We start from the raw sequence: 14,927 nt of genomic DNA, 5'->3' as shown, positions 1-14,927 counted from the left end.
GAACGCTCTTAATGGAGGAGACAGGAACCTTCTAGAATCTCAGTGGCGGTTGTGGAAATGGTGGCTGATGATCTACATTGTGCCTGCAAAAAAGACCCTGAGCTTCCAGTTGCCTGCTCTTTAACACACAAGACTGTTCCCTGTCCAACATCTCTGTCTCATGCTTACTGCAGTGTTCCAGTGAAGCTTGATGCAAGCTGGAAGAACACTTCAGAACATACCCAAATGACTTCCTATTTCAAGGACTGCAATTTCCACTCACATGTGGTCAACAATGCCTTCCAGTGTATCTCCTCCACTTCCCACACCACTGCCCTTGAACCCCACCCGCCAAATGCAACAAAGGTGGAATCCCACCATCCTCACCTTCCACCCAGATACAACGCATCATCCTCTGCTCTTTCCACCATCAGATCCAACCACCTGAGACATATTTACCTCCCCACCCCTTTCAGCATTCCACAGAGATCAGACCTTCTGTGACTTCCACGTTAGATCCACGGTCCCCACCAACCCACCCTCCACTCCAAGCACCTTCGCTTGCCACTGTAAGAGGTGGAAAACCTGTGCCCACACCTTCCCCTCACCTCCATCCAAGGCACCACTGGATCCTCCCACATCCAGCAGAGATTTCCCTGCCCACCCAAACACCTCACCTATTGTGTCCCTTGCTCTCAGGACGCCAAATTGTGGAATATTTCAGGGAACATTTCTGGGACACATGCACCAACCAACCAACCCCACCGCCCTGTGGCCGACCACTTTGGCTGCCCCCCACCCCCTCCGCCACCACGCTGCCAAGGACATGCAAGCCCTCCATCCCAAATCCGAGCCACCCGACACCTGGAGGAAGAACACCTCATCTTCCACCTTGGGACCTTTCAACCACACAGCATCAAGGTTTCCTCATCTCCCCTCCCCCAACTTATCTCAGATTCAACCCTCCAACTCGGCACTGGCCTCTTGAACAGTCCCACCTGCCCATCTTCCTTCCCAATTGTCCATTCCATCCTCTCACCACGACCCTCCATCTACAACCACCTATTGCCTCCCTAGCTCCCTTCCCCCCAACCCCAAACACCCCTCCCTATTTATCTCTCAGCCGTATTCCAGCACCCACATTTCTGATGAAGTGCTGACATGCCCAATACGTCACTTCACCTGCTCCTTGGATGCTGCCTGACCTGCTGTGCTTTTCCAGCATCACACTTTAACACAAACTGGAAGAACAACACCTCATCTCCCACTCGGGGACCCTGCAATCCTCTGGCTTCAACATCAAATTCAATAATTTTTTGTCCTAGTGTCTTTGCCCCCTACCTCACATACCAGGCCTTGTTATTACGTAGCCTGCCATTACACACTACCTATGGTTAGCCACTAACAGTCCCCATAAACAGCTATTCACCCTCCCCCCGTCCGATCGTTATTCACTCCTTTGTCCAACTGCTCTTATCTCTCTCTTTGGACTCTACCCCCCCTTATCATTTATTCCTTAACCCCTACCTTCTGCATAAAAACAGACTTTTTTTTCTCAGTGACATCAGTTCCTGAGGAAGCGTCACTGGATCGAAAATGCGAACTGATTTCTTTTCACAGATGCTGCCAGATCTGCTGAGCTTTTCCAGTACCTTCTGGTTGTTGTGTGTGATTTACAGCATCCGCAGTTCTTTTAGTTCTAATTTACCCGGAGTATCTAATTCAAGTCCAACAGACTGAAACAGCATTTATCAACCTTCCCAGTCCACACTAACTCCATCTCTCTCCCAGTATCTGCTGTCTCTCCCACTCCTTCACATTCAGTCCCCCCTCACAGTGACACTGCGCCTGCAAAGCTGATGGTCATGTGTTGGCCTGCTGGACCCACCCCTCATTCACTCCCATTGGCTGGAGGATCATGCCAACTCTCCTATTGGTCTGAAGCTGTGTCAATCAGCCAGGCCCCATTGTGACCTGAGTGGTGGGATCCTCCCAGGTGCATCAGAGGCTGAGGGGTGACCTCATAGAGGTTTATAAAACCATGAGGGGCCTGGGGAGGATAAATAGACAAGGTCATTTCCCTGGGGTCGGGGAGTCCAGAATGAGAGGGCATAGGTTTAAGATGAGAGGGGAAGAATTTAAAATGGATCTGAGGGGCAATTTTCTTTTCCCCACTGAGGTTGGTGCGTGTATGGAATCTTCTGTCAGGAAGTGGAGGATGTTGGTACAATTAAACCAATTGGCATCTGGATGGGTATATGAATAGGAAGGGTGTAGAGTGATATGTGCCAAGTGTTGGCAAATGGGCCTAGATTAGGTTGGGATATCTGGTCAGCATGGACCAGTTTAACCAAAGGGTTTATTTTCATGCTGTATATCTCTACGGCTCTGCCCTGTGATGAGCTTCATCATTCACAGTGAATGGGTCAGTATGACAGAGCACAGGGACTGGAGGCTATTTCTCCCTCAGGAGATGGTGCCAGTCAGTCCCAACTCACCTCCCATTTGGAAAGAGCCCTCCAAATCCTTCCTTAAAAATGTTAAATTTCAAATTTGTTTTGACAATAACTACTGAATCTACATCCAGCTGTCGGTCAAACTGTTGCAGATGCTCAGAACTTAGTGAGTAAAATAATCTTCATATTTTTCTTTGCATTATTTGCCAGTTACCTGAAAATAGTTACTAAAAATTGTGACGTTAAAAATTTCTCACTCTGTCTCTCTGTAAATGAAATACCCTGGAAACAAATCAACTCCTGGTCGAAATCACTGCTTAACCTTCTCAGCTCCAAAGAGAATTATCTGACCTTCTGCTAACTCTCCATAAAAGAGAAACCTATCTTAATTTTAATTTATTAGTGCCATAGAGATGTACAGCACAGAAACAGACCCTTCAGTTCAACTTGTCCATGCCGACCAGATATCCTAAATTAATCTCGTCCCATATGTCAGCCCTTGGCCCATAGCCTTCTAAACCTTTCCCAATCACATATCCAGTGAGATGCCTTTTAAATGTTGTAACTGTACCAGCCTCCACACTTTCTCTGGCAGCTCATTCCATACACATACGACGTTCAGCTTGAAACTTTGCCCCTAATATCCCTTTTCAATCTTTTCCCTCGTGCCTGTGCTTTCTAGTTTTGGACTCACCTAAACAGGAATAAGACCCTGGCTGTTGACCCTATCCATGCCCCTCACAATTTTATCAACCTCTATGGTCACTTCTCAGCATCCGATTCTCCAGTGAAAACAGCCTCAGTCTATTCAGCCTCTCCCTATAGCTCAATCCCTCAACCCTGGCAACATCTTTGCATCTTTTCTGAATCCTTTCAAGATTCACAATATCATTCCAATAGCGGGGAGACCAGGACTGAAAGCAGAATTCCAGAAGTGGCTGAATGAATGTCCTGTACAGCCGCAAAATGACGTCACAACTCCTGTACTCAATGCACTGACCAATAAAGGCAAGTACACCAAACACTTTCTTCACTACCCTGCCTATCTATGATTCCACTTTCAAGGAATTATGAACTTGCACTCCAAGATCTCTTTGTTCAGCAACACTCCCCAGGACCTTCCCATTAAGTGTAGAAGTCCTGCCTTGATTTCCTTTTCCAAAATGCAGAACCTCACATATATCTAAATTAAACTTCATCTGCCACTCCTCAGCCCATTTGATCGGAGTCTCATTGTACTTTCAGGTAACTTTGCTATCCATTGCACCTCCAATTTTGGTGTCTATTGTAAACCTACTAACCATAGCTCCTGTATTCACATAGAAATCATTTATATAAATGGCAAAAAGCAGTGGACCCAGTACCCAGCCTGACAGCAGATTGCTCATCACAGGCTTCCAGTCCAAAAAGCATCCTGCACTATGACACTGACTGCTCAGCAAGGTTAGAGCTCATGGAATACAGGGAGATCTAACCATTTGGATACAGAACTGGATCAAAGGCAGAAGACAGAGGGTGGTGATGGAGGGTTGCTTTTCAGACTGGAGGCCTGTGACTAGTGGAGTGTTACAAGGATCACTGCTGGATCCACTACCTTTCGTCATTTATATCAATGACTGAGATGTGAACATAGGAGGTATAGTTAGTGAGATGACACCAAAACTGGAGGTGTAGTGGACAGTGTAAAAGATTACCTCAGAGTACAATGGGATCTTGATCAGATGGGTGAATGGCTGAGGAGTGGTATTTTGGGAAAGCAAATCTTAGCAGGACTTATACACTTAATGGTAAGGTCCTGAGGAGTGTTACTGAACAAAGAGGCCTTGGAGTGCAGGTAGATTGGATAGCGAAGGCGGCATTTGGTATGCTTGCCTTTATTGGACAATGTATTGAGTACAGGAGTTATGAGATCATGTTGCAGCTGTACAGGACATTGGTTAGGCCACTTTTGGAACGTTGTGTTCAAATCTGGTCACCCTCCTATTGGAAGGATGTTGTGAAACTTGAAAGGGTTCAGAAAAGATTTACAAGAACGTTGCCAGGGTTGGAGGATTTGAGCTAGGCTGGGGGTTGAATAGAGGTTGAGTAGACTGGGGCTGTTTTCCCTGCAGCGTCGGAGGCTGAGAGGTGATCTTGTCTATGTATATAAAAACATGAGGTGCATGGATAGGATAAATAGACAAAGTCTTTTCCCTGGCGTGGGGGATCCCAGCAATAGAGGGCATAGGTTTATGGTACGAGAGGAAAGACTTTAACGATACTTGAGAGGCAACGTTTTCACACAGAGGGTGGTACGTGTATGGAATGAGCTGCCAGAGGAAGTGGTGGAGGCCATTACGATTGCAACATTTAAAAGGCATCTTCATGTGTATATGAATAGGAAGGATATGGGCCGTGTGCTGACAGGTAGGACTAGATTGCATTGGGATATCTGATCAGCATGTACTGGTTGGACTGACGGGTCTCTGTTTCTGTGCTGTCCATCTATGACTCTTTGACCTTCCAGCCAATTCCGTATCCAAACAGCTAGTTCCACCAGAATTCTATGGTGTTGAACCTGCTAACCAGTGTGTTATGTGAAACCTTGTGTCTTTCTCAAGTCCAAGTTAATGATTTCAATGCACAAAGCCATGCTGACTCTCTCTAATAATTACTTGCTTTTCCAATGACATCTAAATCCTGTCCCGGAGAATCCCTTCCAACAACTTCTCTGCCACTGACTTCAGGCTCACCGGTCTATAGTTCCCTGGCTTTTCCTTACCACCTTTCTCAAAGAATGGCACCCATCTTCCAGCACCTCACCTGTGGCGATCGATGATACAAATATCGCAGCGAGAGGCCCAGCAAAAGCTTCCCTAATTACCCACAAAATTCTGGGATACACCTGATCAGATTCCAGGGATTTATCCACCTTTATGCAATTTAAGACATCCAGTACCTCCTCCTCTGTAATATGTACACTTGCCAAGTTATCACTATTTATTTCTCCAACATCTCTAACTTCCATATCCCCTTTCAGTAAAAACTGACATGAAATATTTACAGAATCTCTCCCACCTCCTGCAGTTCCATAGACAGTCTTGTTGATCATTGAGGGTTGCTATTCTCTGCCTAGTTATTCTTTTGTCTTTACTGTATTTGTAGAATCTCTTTGGATTCTCCTTAAATCTATTTCCCAAAGCTATCACATGTCCCCTTTTCTGCTTCCCAGTTTCCCACGAGTATACTCCTACTGCCCTTACAGTCCTCTAGGGATTCACACAAACACAGTGGTCTGTACCTGCCATATCCTTCCTTCATTTTCTTGACCAGAGCCTCAATTTCGCAGGTCATGCAGCATTCTCGACACCTCCCAGCCTTGGCCTTAACAGGAACATACTGTCTGTGTAGTCTCATTGTCGCAGGCCTATGGAGGCAATGGCAGATGAGGACAGAGAAACAATCAGTATAAGTAAACAGGTAGCGTTGGGAAGCCTAACAACTTATCCTTATTTCTATAATTCCTCTCGAGTCTCAGAACTGTCACTATCTCTGCATCAAAAACATCTCAATCTCTGCAACATCCTCCAGTCTCAACACCCTCTCTATCTTTAATCTTGTCCACCCTCACAAATCTCTGTGATGTGCCTTTCTTTAATTCCAGCCTTCAAGATAACCCATTTTTATTTCAGATTCCTGCAGCCAGAGCTCCACAATGTCCCGCTTAACCTCTGTCACATTTTCCTCCAAAAAAACATTAATCAATCACGTATCATCTATTCTAATATCACCTTCTCTGACCTGGTTTCTATTGTGGCTTGTCATATTCCTATATCACGCGTCTGTGGTCTACATGACGGAAAACGGTTTTGTGGTCCATTGGGTTTATGCTGTAAAGAAATCTCCCAGCTAACTATTTTAATCCCATTTTCCAGCACAGAGCCCATAGACCAGTCAGCCTTGGCCTTGCAAGTGTGGGTCTGTGCGAACCACAGATTGCCCACACATTGTAAGGGTGGCAGGGTCCCTGAGAGGGGGCACAGGAGATTTACCAGAATGGTTCAAGGAATGGGGGATTTTAGTTGCAGAATTTGTAGGGCTTTCTGAACATTAATTGTTCACGTGACATGTGTGTTGCTAATACACATCAAGAATAACCATCCACAATTAATGGACTCTCCTTTTCAACCTCTCCCTTGCCTGCGCTGTGGTAATATTCACGTTAACCACTACCAGACATCTCTCTCTAATGACAGCACAGTCCTATGGTCGGGTCGAACAATGGTGACTTGATCTTTTACACAGTGATACCACTGAAGGTGCTGGATGGGAAACCACTCAGGTACAGTGCTTTATCCTGGAGGATGCTCACTTTCTTTAATATTGTTGGGTGCACTGATGCATGCAAGTGGAGAATGTTCCAACACAATCCTGATGTGTACATTATAGAGAGCAAACAGACATTGGGGAGTCAGCGGTTTGGAAAAACTGAGATTGTTCTCCTTAGAACATAGAACATAGAACAATACAGCACAGAACAGGCCCTTCGGCCCACGATGTTGTGCCGAACTTCTATCCTAGATTAAGCACCCATCCATGTACCTATCCAAATGCCGCTTAAAGGTCGCCAATGAATCTGACTCTACCACTCCCACGGGCAGCGCATTCCATGCCCCCACCACTCTCTGGGTGAAGAACCCACCCCTGACATCTCCCCTATACCTTCCACCCTTCACCTTAAATTTATGTCCCCTTGTAACACTCTGTTGTACCCGGGGAAAAAGTTTCTGACTGTCTACTCTATCTATTCCTCTGATCATCTTATAAACCTCTATCAAGTCACCCCTCATCCTTCGCCGTTCCAACGAGAAAAGGCCGAGAACTCTCAACCTATCCTCGTACGACCTACTCTCCATTCCAGGCAACATCCTGGTAAATCTTCTCTGCACCCTCTCCAAAGCTTCCACATCTTTCCTAAAGTGAGGCGACCAGAACTGCACACAGTACTCCAAATGTGGCCTAACCAAAGTCCTGTACAGCTGCAACATCACCTCACGACTCTTGAATTCAATCCCTCTGCTAATGAACGATAATACTCCATAGGCCTTCTTACAAACTCTATCCACCTGAGTGGCAACCTTCAAAGATCTATGTACATAGACCCCAAGATCCCTCTGTTCCTCCACCTGACCAAGAACCCTACCATTAACCCTGTATTCCGCATTCTTATTTGTTCTTCCAAAATGGACAACTTCACACTTGGCAGGGTTGAACTCCATCTGCCACTCCTCAGCCCAGCTCTGCATCATATCTAAGTCCCTCTGCAGCCGACAACAGCCCTCCTCACTGTCCACAACTCCACCTATCTTTGTATCATCTGCAAATTTACTGACCCACCCTTCGACTCCCTCATCTAAGTCATTAATAAAAATTACAAACAGCAGAGGACCCAGAACTGATCCCTGCGGAACTCCACTTGTAACTGGACTCCATGCTGAATATTTACCATCTACTACCACTCTCTGACTTCGACCGGTTAGCCAGTTTTCTATCCAATTGGCCAAATTTCCCTCTATCCCATGCCTCCTGACTTTCCGCATAAGCCTACCATGGGGAACCTTATCAAATGCCTTACTAAAATCCATGTACACTACATCCACTGCTCTACCCTCATCCACATGCTTGGTCACCTCCTCGAAGAATTCAATAAGACTTGTAAGGCAAGACCGACCCTTCAGAAATCCGTGCTGGCTGTCCCTAATCAAGCAGTGCCGTTCCAGATACTCGTAAATCCTATCCCTCAGTACCCTTTCCATTACTTTGCCTACCACAGAAGTAAGACTAACTGGCCTGTAATTCCCGGGGTTATCCCTATTCCCTTTTTTGAACAGGGGCAGAACATTCGCTAAGGAAAGGAAATTTGGGTAGCAAAGGAAATTTGGGTAGCTGTGACAAAGCGGTTTACAAAAGTTACACATTGTAATAATAAACCTTAGACCCATCAGCTCATTATACAAGGGTTACAGGACACATGTTGAAGATTTGGGAAGATCCATTGAGAGGATGGTTTGATTCAAAGGAGAACTTTTATTCAGCAAATGGTATTGATCTGGAACACAATACTCTCACACAATATGAATATCCAGGTCCTGATGAATGGAGTAATTCTGTCAGAGTTTGGCGTTACAATGACTGAGATTACCATCTGAATATCTGCCTGTAATACAAGTTTATAAAATCCGTCACTGTCAGTTCATGTTTGAAACTCATACAATCCCCTCCTCCTGGCCCAGCACGACTGTAAACATTACCCCTGGTGGAGGTTAGCAGGCACTTCAAGGGCAAATCTATGTGGGTTTCTAGGAGTTTCCACCTTGGGACTCCATGTGACTGAACATGGGACAGAATGTCCCAAGATTCAGTGAGATATGGAGAGCAGGATTTCCTTCCTTTTCTTTCCTTCAGTGCTGCCCTTGTGCCTCCACAATAAGACATGGGGTGTGAAAGGCTCATGCAGCTTAATGGGCAAGATGTCTCTATTCTGACCAATGGGCAGCAAGCTTCTCCCAGTCATGAAACAGAGTATCCCTGAAAGATAGCAACTGAGCATGCTTCCCACTGCCCAGTGCTCACAGTACATGTTTCGAATAATGAGGGGGGAAATCTCCGAGAAAAGGCATAACAGGAAAGTTCCAAAAGGATTATAAACAGTTTACAGAGAGATATTCACAGGAAACGTGGGCAACAAGTTGACAAATAGAGTATAACTTGGGATAAACTGTAGAAAGCTGCACCACAACGGGACTGGGGGAAAATGAGCAGGAAACACAGAAAGCTAGCACACAGTTACAACAGGGAATCAGGAAGGGGAATGGAATGCTGTCCCTTATTTCAAAGAGTTTGCAATATAAGAGTTTGGAATGTATACCTTAGGGCAACTAAACAAATGGCGAGTGAGACCACATCTGGAGTAACGTGAACAGATTTGGTCCCTTTAGTTAACCAAATAGAGCATTTCAGAGAAGATCCATTGGGATGATCCCTGTTTTGAAGGGATTATCCTGTAAGCAAAGGCTGAATAAATTGGGAATCTACTCACTGGACTTTGGAAGAATGAGAGGTGATCTCTTTGAAACATACAGGATTCTGTCGAGGTTTGACAGGGTAAATATGGAGAGGATGTGTCCCATTACGGGTTGGTCTTGAACCAGATTCTGGGTCAGTCGCGGAATCAAGGGTTCTGTTTCAGATTTGTCACGTTAAAGGCAACACCGACACAGGTTAGGGATTCAGTAGTAATGGAGCTGGAGTGAGGAGGAGATAAGCAACGTTTTAGAGATTGGAATTCCTGGTGTTTGTGATTGTGTAGATGTCTGATCAGAAGGTCACCTTGGGGTCAGATATGAAAGCAATATTGTGAAGAATGTAGTTCTGCCTCAGACACTTCCCAGTGAGAGGGAAGGACACAGCAGTAAGGGAAATGAATTTGGAATAGCAACTGAAGGCAATGGGTTTAACAATTACAGTGTTTCATTAGAGTCAATTGCAGCTAATCGAAGCGTGGTAAGCAGTTTGATAACTGAGTAATAGTGGAGTAATGGAGACGGATGATGGGGAGGGAGAGCTGGACATTGTCAGTGTACATGGGAAACCTAACACAGTGCTTTTGGGCGATGTTACCTCCTGGCAGTATGTAGGTGAGAAACAGGACGGACCAAGGATAGACCCTGGAGGGACACCAAATACAATGAACTCAGAAAGGAAAGGGAGAGTGGAGATGGAGCAGGATTTTCCAATGATGGTGAGGTCAAATATGAGGTTTTAGCAGAATGGGAGAGACGGACATAACCAGAAAAGACAGACAGATCATGGAACAATATCTGTGAATTGCAAGGAGGAGGGGGTTGGGGGAGTTGGAGGGCGGTAACAAGCAGGAGAATGAGACAGAGATTTGGAATGTCCATATTTAGCTACTCTAGGGTAAATGGTCAAGAAAATCTCGAATAAGGCTTGACAAGAGACTCTAGGAAATGCAAGTTTAGGACTAAAATGAGGAGCACCCTTGTGAGGCAGTGTGGCTCAGTGGGCTAGTGGAGAGGGAGGGAAGAAGCAGAGGCAGCTGATTGGATTGTCTCAATGTTATTGACAGAGAAACTCCATGTGCTCCTCACTCTTGTCGTTGGAGGGGAGGATGGAGGAGACAGGATAATAGACATTGTTTTCGAAATAAAAAAAAACAAAACCTGTGATAGGTGATTCTAAAAATGAGTGAACAAACTTGTCGTATTTATCACGAATATTAAAATATACAACTGAAGTTCAGGTTTGAATCCCAAATTGGTCGAGGGTTGCTCTGAATTCAAGAAAAGTAAAAGAAACTGGAATGAAGAATCTACTGTTTGCCACGGAACCATTGGGGATGTTTTTTCTGCCACTGACAATGTCCTTGAGGGAAAGAAACCCGATAGAGGCCCATCAAATCACTCATTGTATTAATCACTGCATAGTCTCAACAAAGGACCGCACAGTGACTAGCACTGCTGCCTCATAGTGCCAGAGACCCGGGTTCATTCTCCCCGTGTCTGCGTGGGTTTCCTCCGGGTGCTCCAGTTTCCTCCCACAGTCCAAAAATGTGCAGGTTAGGTGAACTGGCCATACTAAATTGCCTGTACTGTTAGATGAAGGGGTAAATGTAGGGGAATGGGTCTGGGTGGGTTGTGCTTCAGCGGGTCGGTGTGGACTTCTTGGGCTGAAATGCCTGTTTCCACACTAAGTAATCTAATCTAAAAGGAATGACACTGGATGGACCACATTACATATATCAATGCACTAGCAAATACAACCACAGAATCAGCCCTCTTAACCCTGCAACTTCTGCCTCACTGTGGACCAACGACAGCAGCAGAACTGTACTCCAGCCCAATCTGAAATCACATGGCCTGATATATCCCCCACTCAACCACTAACATTAAGCCAAGGGAATCAACCCTGGTTCAATAGTGAATGCAGGAGGGCATGCCAGCAGTACCAGGCATACTTAAAAATGAGGTGCCAACCTGGTGCAGCTACAAGCAGCACAAGCAACACCCAAATAGAACTAAGTGATCCCATAAACAATGGATTAGATCGGAGTTCTGCAGTTCTGTCACACCGAGTCAGGAATGGTGATGGACAATTACACCATCACAGATATCCCACCCTTACTGATGGAGGGGTCTCACACATCCACGCAACAGATAAGGCAGCATTTGCAGCAATTTTCAGCCAACAGTGCCAAGTGGATGAGTCTTCTCCATTGGTCCCTGACATCACAGATGAATTGACTTGGTTTAAAACTAATTTCAAATCAGATCAAGAAATGGATAAAGTAGTGTAAAGACGATGGGCCCTGCCAATATTCTGGCAACAGTACTAATGGCTGTGCTTCAGAACTTGCTGGCCCTCAAGGCAAGTACTGTTCCAGCACTGGCACCTACCAGCTTTGTGGAACATTGCTCAGGGATGTTCCAACACAAAAACACAGGGCAGATCCAACTCAGCCAATTCCCCTCCATCAGTCCATACTCGCTCAGCAGTGAAGTGATGGAAGGTGTCATCAACAGTGCTGTCAAGCACCTGCTCAGCAATAACCTGCTCAGCGATGCCCAGTTCGGGTTCTGCCTGGGCCACTCAGTTCCTGAGCTTGTTACAGACTTGATTCACAAACTGACAAGCAGCTGAATGAGGTGAGGATGACAGGCCAGACCCTCTCCAACTCCACCATTTCGACTTCAGTGATATCACCTGACCTCACCACAGTCTCAGCTCATTTGCTGAAACTCTCATTCATTCCTTTTGTTGACTCTAGATTTCATTATCTAAACCCACTCCTGGCCAGCATCCCACATTCACCCTCCCGATAATCTCAAGAATATTGAAAACACGACTGCCGAAGTGCTCACTTGTACCAAAACTTGCTGATCAATCAAAAGACTCCCATTTATAAGCAACAACAATTTACTTTTGCACCTTTCAATTAATTCCTGTCTGTAATCATTCCTATCTCCCTGCACCACACACCCTTTCATATCTCAATAACTCATTTTAGTTCAGACTCTCAATCATGTGTTTATTTTTGCGTTCACCTGTGTTACTGTTTCTATAGACTCCAAGGGAACATGGTCTGGAATCCCCACTCTAACCCTCTAAGATCTACTTTCTTCCTTTAAGGCATTCTTGAAAAACTGCTTATTTGGCAATGGTTGTGGTCACTGGACACAATATTCTCCATCTGTGGCCTTATGTCAAAAGTTCTCAATAATATTTTTATGAAATTAAAACCATGATGATTTGTACGGATATCTTCTACTCTTCAATATCGCTGAGTGAATAATCTGTAGTGTTTTTTACCCAACCACCTTCACCATGCAAACTGCAGCAGTACAAGGAAGTCAAACATCACCCTCTCCACAGGCAACAAGGCTTTGGCATTGATCACTGGTTTCTGTGGAAGGAGAAATACACAGCTGATGTTTCAGGGAGTGCAATATGAATTACAGGGAATGAAAATGGTGCAGAATTTGACTGTCAGAAATTGAAGGAAAATGCACTCGCTTATTGGACAAAAGAATTCTTGACTGTCAAAGATATTGTGGAAAAAATAACCTGATAATGGAACAGCATATGGTCAGGAGCCGGGCAGCAGTGGACAATTCATTTACATTCCTGAAGAAGGGTTTATGCCCAAAACGTCGATTCTCCTGCTACTCGGATGCTGCCTGGCCTGCTGTATTTTTCCAGCTCTACATTTTTCAATTCATTTACAAAACAGCTGTGAAAATAATAGTAAAATACTATACAGAGCAAAAATATACCCATGAGAGACTGAGGAAGCTAGATAATGAACAAGTGGACATCAGAGAACCCAGAGGTGAACCAGAGCAGAGTTCACTTTTATGATCCCACAGTCAAAGATGTCGAGCACAGAAACAGGCTTTTTCGGTCCAACCTATGCCAACCAGATATCCTAGCTTAATCTATCTAAATTAACTCCTATCTGCCACTTCTTAGCCCATTGGCCCATCTGATCAATATCCCACTGTACTCTGAGATAACCTCTTTCATTGTCCACAATACCTCCAATTTTGGTGTCACCTGCAAACTTACTAACTATACGGCCTCTATTCATATCCAAATCATTTAAATGAATGACGAAACAAATCCAGAAAAAAAAATCCATTTCTCTAGGTTTGAATGTGCTCTGTGTAAATCCTGCCCTATGACTCTTTTTACCAGGGAAGGCTGTACATACATCCCTCTGAACTTTGCCCCCTACAAAGCTGGCGGCCGCTCACGTGTCCAGTGAATCATTGCCCCGAATAAAGATGGCGGCGCTCACTCGGGCCGATTACTCAACGAGGCACATTCCCGTTTGCTGCAAAAGTTTCAAATTTGTATTTTCTGATGTGTACCAAATGATTGTAAAACCTCTCAGACCATACCAACACCATTTCCCTACCGCTTCCTGCTGTTTATTTCTTTCCTTACCGACAGCACTCCGCGCACAAACACTCTGAACATCCGCGCCCACCGCGAGGATGAACACGTGGTATAGTCTAGTCCCGCCCTCATTCACTGATTGGCCGGAGGACCAACTGCCCCGCCAGGTCCTCCAGCTCCTCCCCTGCCTTTCCATTGGTCCGCCGCTGACATCAATCACTTCTTCGGTCCAACCTGTCGATGATAATCAGATATTCTAACCTAATCTATCGAAATTAAATCCTATCTGCCTGTCCTCAGCCCATTGGCCCATCTGATCAATATCCCATTGTATTCTGAGATAACCTTCTTCATTGTCCACAATACCAACTGTTGGCTGCAGCTTGCGCACTGCTTCGTGGCTTTTGTTGCTGTTTCTCAGTTACAAGAGTGAGGGACAAAGTTAAAAATCACACAACCACCTGATGGAGGACCAGCAAAGTAGTGCTTCCAAATAAACCTGTTGGACTATAACCTGGTGTTCTGTGAATTTTAATTTTGTCCATCCTAATCCAACACCAGCACCTTCAAGTCACGAGTGATGGAGGCATGCATAATATAAGAACAAAAGATCGAGGAAAAGGAGAAGGCCGTCCTGCCCTTCGAGCCTGCTCTACCATTCAATAAGATCATGGCTGATCATTTAGTGGCTGCAGGACCATTTACCCATGTTCTTACCGTATTCCTTAATTAATTATTTTTTTTAAAACTAACTTAGCTTTAAAAACGTTTACTGAACTAGCATCAACTACTTCCCTGGGCAATGAATTCCATAGAGGTCAAGAAGTTCCTTCTCAATTCAGTCCTAAATTTGCTGCCTCTAATCTTGAGGTGATGCCCTCTTGTCCTAGCTTCGTCTGCCAGTGGAAACATCCTCTCTACTTGTATTTTATTTATTCCATTCATTATTTTATATCTTTCCGTTCTTCTGAATTCCAATGAATATAATCCCAATCTACTCAGTCTCTGTTAAACCAAACCCCACACCTCCGGAGT

The sequence above is a fragment of the Chiloscyllium punctatum genome, chromosome 14 (assembly GCF_047496795.1).
Source record: "Chiloscyllium punctatum isolate Juve2018m chromosome 14, sChiPun1.3, whole genome shotgun sequence".
Classification (NCBI taxonomy): domain Eukaryota; kingdom Metazoa; phylum Chordata; class Chondrichthyes; order Orectolobiformes; family Hemiscylliidae; genus Chiloscyllium; species Chiloscyllium punctatum.
This window is presented reverse-complemented; position numbering follows the sequence as displayed.